The 7267-nt window shown below is 41.8% G+C and overlaps 1 long non-coding RNA gene across 1 annotated transcript; it reads left to right on the top strand.

The window, feature by feature from the left end:
• The first annotated feature begins 716 nt into the window (after nucleotides 1-716).
• Nucleotides 717-6776, top strand: LOC142600373 (uncharacterized). Its single transcript, XR_012833831.1, has 3 exons — nucleotides 717-780; nucleotides 2842-2898; nucleotides 6596-6776. It is a non-coding gene; the product is annotated as an uncharacterized LOC142600373 (long non-coding RNA).
• The last annotated feature ends 491 nt before the right edge of the window (nucleotides 6777-7267 follow it).

The following is a 7267-nucleotide window of genomic DNA, read 5'->3' as shown; positions in this document are numbered from 1 at the left end:
TCCTTTGAGCCTGTGTTTTTCAAAGCTTCCTCTGTTTTCCTGTCTCTTACTCATATCATCAAGGGCTGGGACTGGAAAAATGCATGCAGGTCAGTGCCTGCTTCTGAGTCTTCCAGGTACTGCTGAGCTTGAGCAATAAGGTATAACATAAATTTGTCTGCTTCCATTTTTTTCCCCAACGATAGTGAGAAGTTGAACTTGTTTTTAAGTACCTCCAATTTCCAGTCCAAATTAGTAATCTCCTTTAAACTTGATCCCCACCACTTCTTGCTTTCAGTGGGAGTCTAACCATTTCAAAAGAAGGCAGCTAGCAAAACAGATATCAATGTGCTATCACACAGTGATGGGTTTGGCCAAACAAATTGGCATCTCTCGACTACTCTGATATCAAATGAGTTCCTTTGTCTGTTCCTGTGTTTTCTGGCAGCTTGGAGAGGTTCTTCACTCGATGATTCATCAAATCTTAAGGATTTTGCTTTGCAAGAACTTCCACCACTTCCTGTGTGTCTGTTTGCCCTTGCTTTATAGGCACTGAACACAAAATGCCCTCCTGGTGTTGGCTGTAGACTCTGCCGAGCGCACGTGAGAGCTGGGCTGAGGGGATGGGTGAACACCATGTCACCTGGAGACGGCTGGGCCCAAACTTTGTGCCCTTTCTTTGGAATGCCAAGGGCATGAGAGGGTCCTGCTGGATGTGGCAGTCCCTTCAGGGTTCTGCTGTGGGGGCACGACTCATGCCACGGGGACTGTGGTGCCTCCCAGGTCACACCTGTACCAAAGGTAAGGGCCGGACCCTGGCTGGCTCCATACTCTGACTTCCCCAAGCAAGGGAGTTTACTTACCCCCTGGAAGGTGAAGGGGCCAGGAAGCTGGTGCAAACCAGGGCATGCTGTGAGATGACATTATGGATACATGCTGAGAGCAAGGGGGCAAGTGTGTCCCAAAAGCAGGAGAGAGGATCTGAACACCTAACTGCAAGGGGAAACCAAGGAAACCAAACACTGAGAGTTTTCAAGTGGCAGCTGAGGTAAGGTTGACATTTTTGCTTCAACCCATGAACAGAATCAGACAGACGTGAGTCAGCCTCAAATATTGTCCTTTCTCTGGTTTACAGCAGACACATACTTTAAAGCTGTGCCATATCATCTTCGTCATGAAAAGAAATCTCCTGATTCAGAGACTTCTCTAAACCACTCAAGATTTTTGTGTGTGCTCTCCTTCCCCAATTGCTTGGAGCCCTGAAAACCACAGCCTTTGCTGGCAGACAATAAAGATACGACCTAAAGTATTCAACAAGGAAAAAAAAAAAAAAAGAAAGAAAGGGGAAAAAAAAAAGGAGAACGGCTGTTGAGGAGGCTTAGAACATGTCCCAGCATTTTCTGCAGGTTTTTTCCTTTCTTGAGGCAATCAGAGCACTGCCTAAGTTTTGCACCTGCCATGGGCAAGTGCCTCTGTCTTTTAGTGAAATAACTTTATGCATTTTTAGTGCAAGCCCTGGCCTGCTTCGTATCCTGCTTTACCTGAATGATTATATCTTCTTTACTTCGTTAACTTTTCAATAGGCTATGAAAACAAAAGCTGTCACTCTGATACCTGCCATTTGATATTCAGCAATGCCTTCAGTACAAAAAAAACAGCCCCTCCGTCTCCCAGCCCCCACCTCCAAGCATCACTTGGCATGATCCTGCTTGTAGCTGTTCACTGTATCAATACGTAAAACCTTTCCCTGTCAATGTTTCTTTCAGCAACAACCCGATCCTACATCTGCAAGTATAAGCTTTGCAAGACTGATATGAGTGGGTTTGATAGAGGAATCAAGACCCACCGTCCAGTGAAATATCAGTTTGCTATGATCATTAAGGCATCTCCGGGAAATACTCATTTGGACAGACACAGCCACAAGGCCCAGGACACCTTCTCACACACAAACTAAAATGTTGTAATTTGGTATGGTTGGACTTAGGGACTTCGAGGATTCGCAGAACTATATTTTGGATTTGCAGAGATCATAAAACTTGGTTCTGGGGTTAGCTCATGTTCTGTGACAAGAAAAGAAGTCTTCAAAAGTCTATTTTTTCCAAGATATCTGGGCTTTATTTGCCTGTATATCTAAATTATTAATTTACAAACCTCTACAGCTAGTCATGTTAGTAAAAGAATCCCTTTAGACTGTTCCAGTCCAAAGACAAGCTCTTGGCTCTTAGTAAAGGCCAGCTCTCAGAAGACAGATAGGGGATTTAGGGTGGGTGGGCTACATCATCCTCATTTATTCAAATAGCCTTCACTTGAGAGATCTTTTAGATGAAAAAATCTGCCTGGAAAACACAGATATGACATAATAGCATAGTGTATAGCTAAACAGGCAGGAGGGTAGGTAAAAATAAACAAAAGGATGTGTGTTTTGGGAGAGCAATATTTTTTTGCATGGATCCAAGCTGGAGGTGTAACACTACACAGAAAGCCACAAATTGCTGAGGACAGAGCAGTTTGCAGATCAAACGAAGCTAATGTTGCTTTGGGATGTAATGGCCCTGATGAAGTGATTTTCCAGCACCTTCTCCTGAGAACAGATGGGAGAACGACTCTGAATGTGTTTCTGGTGGCCTCACCTCTGGCGATTCAGGGAGCAGCTTCTCCAGTCACTGACTTGTCTTCTACTCTAGGTTCACACTGGGGTGCAGAGACTAGGGAACTGAAAGTCTGGGTTTTCCAATGAAATGAATGCTTCTCGGGGTCCCAGTTTAGGGTAAGCAACAATAACTCCAGACATTAAGGGAGCTGGGGTTTGGGGGAGCGTTGAGCCTTTATCCTCTGAACATGAGTCTTTTTATGTCCTCTCAGGTTGGGCATGACAACAGAAGAACAGAAGGTTTTGATAACCTGTATTCTGGTGCCAAGGTAAGACAGTTATGAAAATGTAAATTCAAATGTTTTTAGTGTATCAAATTTCTGGTGATGTGAATGGGAACTAATAGGACGCTAAGTTCTCAGCACTTTTCAATATTGGGCCATTTCTACTTACAAGTTTAACCATGGATCTAACTTTCAGCATTCCTGCTTCTCTGTTTCACATGCTTCTCTCTAAAATCCATTTTTCTTGCATCTGTCGAAGGAGGTTGCAGACATAGTAACAGCAAACCTCACATTAAAACAGAGGACAACAAAACTCATTATTTTAATGAAAAAAATTTCCTATATTTTAGTTCCTTTTTGAGGGAGTTGGAGGGTTTCTCTGGAGAAATTTGACTTTTCTTGTGTGATTCTGCCCTACCCAGCACCCCTTGAGGACCTTCTGGATAAGCATCAGTGCACCTCTGTACAGATCAAGCACTATCATGAGACTGGGAATGGCGATTTCATTTGTTTTTAGGAAGTAGCCTTTACAGCTGCATGCTCTGGGAGGGCTGAACTCTGAAACTGGACTTTGCAAAGCTTGTATTTGTTCCTTGCAAAAATACCTCTTAAAATATTAAAATTCTTGTCCATCTTATTTCACTGGAGTTAGCACATTGTAAATGGTTCAGACATGAATCAAGCATCTCCCTTTCCCCTTGGCTTTGAAACTCTCTTCCTGAAATTTGACTGGGTCTGTATAACCTGTGCCATTAATTCCCAGTATAATTTTATGCAGTGCATTTTGTGCGAAGAACCTGGCAGTTTGACAGTGAATAATAATTCCAGGTCAAGAAATATGCTCTTAATTATTTCATGATCTCAATGTCTTTAGGGAGGGCATTGAACAGGCCCTGGAGCAAGGAAATAAAATGTTTGTTTAATTCAAAAAAACCCCTGAATTAATTTCTGGGTTTTTGATAGATAACAGCTATTCTGTTCTTTAAGGTGTCAAACTTGTGTTTCTTCGGCCAACTCTGAGCCAAAGCACAAAAAGTAATCCAAAGAAATGCTTAAATTTCTAGAATAGTGTGGGCATCTAATAACTCTTAAAATGGGGAAAATAGGCATATTTCAGGTGCTTCCAGTTGAGTTTGGAGGACCAGCTTACAGCACATGTTTTTAAAAGCGTGACTCTAGCATTTCAGGGGAATGTGATCCCAGGTTTCAAGATCCACTGTTAGAACCTGTTGCAAGCTGGTGGTAAAACTCCTCTTTTGGCCTCCCAAATAGTGGCCCTACCTACAGTACAAAACATTCCTAGTTCTATCATCTTGGCATTAATTATCCTAATCTCTTTTCTAATGTTCAAGCTGTTAATTTAACCACGTTGTCTAAACTTGCATTGGAAGTGGGGCTGGATTTATTTCCTTGCATGTGCAGACAGAAAAGCTGAAGGTAACTTATCAAAATAAGTATAAGATAACAGAACTCTGGGTTGGAGGAAAAAAAAAAAGGAAAAGAAAGAAGATATTTGTAAGCTATTTTCTGAAATTGCAGAATTCTGTGTTTATCCCAAGCTGGATTTAAAAACAGGGGGAGCTGCAAGAAATCTGCCTTCCTGAATATTTTCTCTGATGAATGTGAGGGTAATTTCTTAGCTCCATCTGTGGGGACTTAAACACAGGGCATGAGCTATGAGCAGGAGTCATGAATGTCAGCTTTGCGCATCTTACTCTACCTTTTATGGACCATGAAAAATTGTTCCTATTCAAACTGAATTTTCATACAAAGCTCAGTTTGCTCACATTTTGTAAGCGTCAATGAGATAATTAAATCTCCCAATTGGCTGGATAAGGGCTCCAATGCAATGCAGGCAGAGTAACTTAATCTACAAGGAATTGGTAAAATTCCATAAAAATCCTGGTGAACAGGTGGTTGTCACAAGACCCATTACATATTGTGGGCCACCTTAGTAGAGGTGGCAGTGACTATGTGGGGTGTAGAGTGATCTATCCTCTCCCTTCAGAATGTGACATGTTACCTCTGATACAGTTGTCCTCCAACTACATAAGTGACTTCAGTTTTTAGTACTGACAATTCCGTACCTTGCCCAAGCATTAATCTGGAAGACTGTTGGGTTTTGGGGACTGGGACTTCAGAGTTATGATGGGTGCAACTGAGGAAATTAGCATGTGAGAGTTCAGACTGGATGGGTACAGTGGTCCTTTCTGGCCTGAGATGGTGTAAACTGGGAGGAGAATGTGGTCTCCCCTCTGTTTGTTTGACAACAGAACAGTATATACATCTGTAGCGCCATATAAATAATGGCTGTTTCTAATAGTTATGCATAAAATATATGTAACGTACACCTATGCTACCACATAAATAATGGCTTGTATCAATAATTACACATAAAATATACAATCGCATGGAACTGCCTGTTGTTGTTATGTTATACAGAACGTATTTTTTGCCAGCAATATTGACTGAAAATGCGTGAGGATAGGAAGCAGCTTTTAAAATTTAAAACCCACATCCCTTCTTTTCCCTTTCTTCTTCCTCTGGCCGAGAGCAAGGGCACAGGGTCTGCCGTAACGGTCCGTGTCCTAGCAGGGCTTTTCGAACACAGGTTTTCGCTCCTTCTGTGCACTCCTCGCTTGGCTGCCGTTCCATCTGACTCTGAAAGAAGCGAGTACAAATTAAAGAAAGAATGCAGCCTTAACGCCTACACCCAGAAGCTTTCAAAACAGAAGGCTGCTACACCTGTGGGGATAGAACAAGTGTATCAGTGTCCCAGGCTCTGCCCCGGCTCGTCCGCCTTTGTTAGCTGGAATGTGCCGATGAAACAATCAGGTGCAGTAGGCGCGTGGCAGCCTGCTTAAAAACCGATTCTTTGGAGACAGGGAGTGGGCTGTGAATCATGCATCCACATAATCTGATGATAACAATTTTAAATGTGGTGATTAGTGTATAATGGAAAGTATTGTGCTATTTGGTATGATTTGTCTGCCACTGCACTACCCAGTATTTAAAAGGTCCCATCTTCTATGCAAATCCTGATTCATTCCAGTAGAAAATACATAAGGTAACTTTAGGACTGTTTAGGTACTTATGTCTCTCTCACTCACACAGCACACGCATGCATGTACATATACACACTATTCGCTTTTGGATCACTGTACCAGCCTAAAATCATGGACGTGCTGCTGGGCAGGACACGAAGCAGTATCCCTCACTGTGGAGCTTACAGGCTCAGTTGTGAACTCTAAGAACGGGGAAGAAATGGCCTCCTGGCAGTACGAGTGCATCTAGCAGTGAATAAATGCTGTTGAGAATATCAGCCTAGAAATTAAGATGCATCTAGCTGTTCAGCTTAATGAATATGGCCAGCAAGATGCAACTTCGTAACTGGTCCTTTTCTTCAGGTATCTCCACCAGACTACATCTGCTCCCTGTGAATGCCAGGAGAACACCAGCAACCATTGATGTAGTGGAGAGACTCAGTGTTAAAAACATTAAAAGTAAGTGGGTCGCTCTAGGGTTTCATGGGAAAAGTATGAGGCAGCAAGGTTGTAGTTTAAGTGTGACAATGATTAAAAAGCACAATAAAATAGTCTCACTTTGGGACTAGAGATGTGTTGTGTTTGCTTTTGGTGAGATTCATTTTGGTGGTATCTGGTAGCATCAACTTTCCATTTCAGGTCTTAGCTCACTGGGCATTTATAATCCAAATAGACTCAGGGCAAATATCTGTTGACAGGGAAGAAAAACAAAGGAAGCAAACAAAAATAGAGAAGAAAAGCCATGGCAATGCCAGGTGCCCTCGTAGAGAAGTCCTGTGACAAGATGAATCATGACCTGAGAGAATTAATAACTGTAGACAGCATTGGATTGGTAAGTTTTTCCTTTTCTTAATCACTGAACCTCTGCATGTCCTTGCCATGAACACATAACAAATAGGATCAGGAAGTGAATTAATAGATCATTGGCTTCTATTTACTCACATCAAGGAGTCCAAAAAGAATAGCTATTTTTCACATAGCTTTAGTGCCAGACCTAGTTCTTGCTTTGGCCAAATTATCCATCATGCATGACATTCATAGGAAACCTGAAAGTTAAATTATTTTTGTTATAATGAAAAGATAAATATAATACATGAATGCAATTTATGCTTATAAATTTCATCTCAATTTTAATTCTGAACAATGCAAGCTCAAGTGGAAGATCTCCATCCAGCATTGGCATCCTGCTTCTTTTTGACTGATTTGTGCGACTAAAAAAAAGTCTCCATAACAAGGCTTTAGATAGCCCACTGAACTTGCTGGCTTGGGTGCTCATATGAATCTAATTAAAACTGTAATCAGGTTTGAAATGCCAATCGCCGACTCTTATACAAGTCACTTGGATTGTAGACAGAAGTGTTACTTTCCTG

The sequence above is a fragment of the Balearica regulorum genome, chromosome 2, assembly GCF_011004875.1.
Source record: "Balearica regulorum gibbericeps isolate bBalReg1 chromosome 2, bBalReg1.pri, whole genome shotgun sequence".
Classification (NCBI taxonomy): Eukaryota; Metazoa; Chordata; class Aves; order Gruiformes; family Gruidae; genus Balearica; species Balearica regulorum.
The sequence above is the reverse complement of the archived record's forward strand: the minus strand, read 5'-3'. Positions and strand labels throughout refer to the sequence as shown.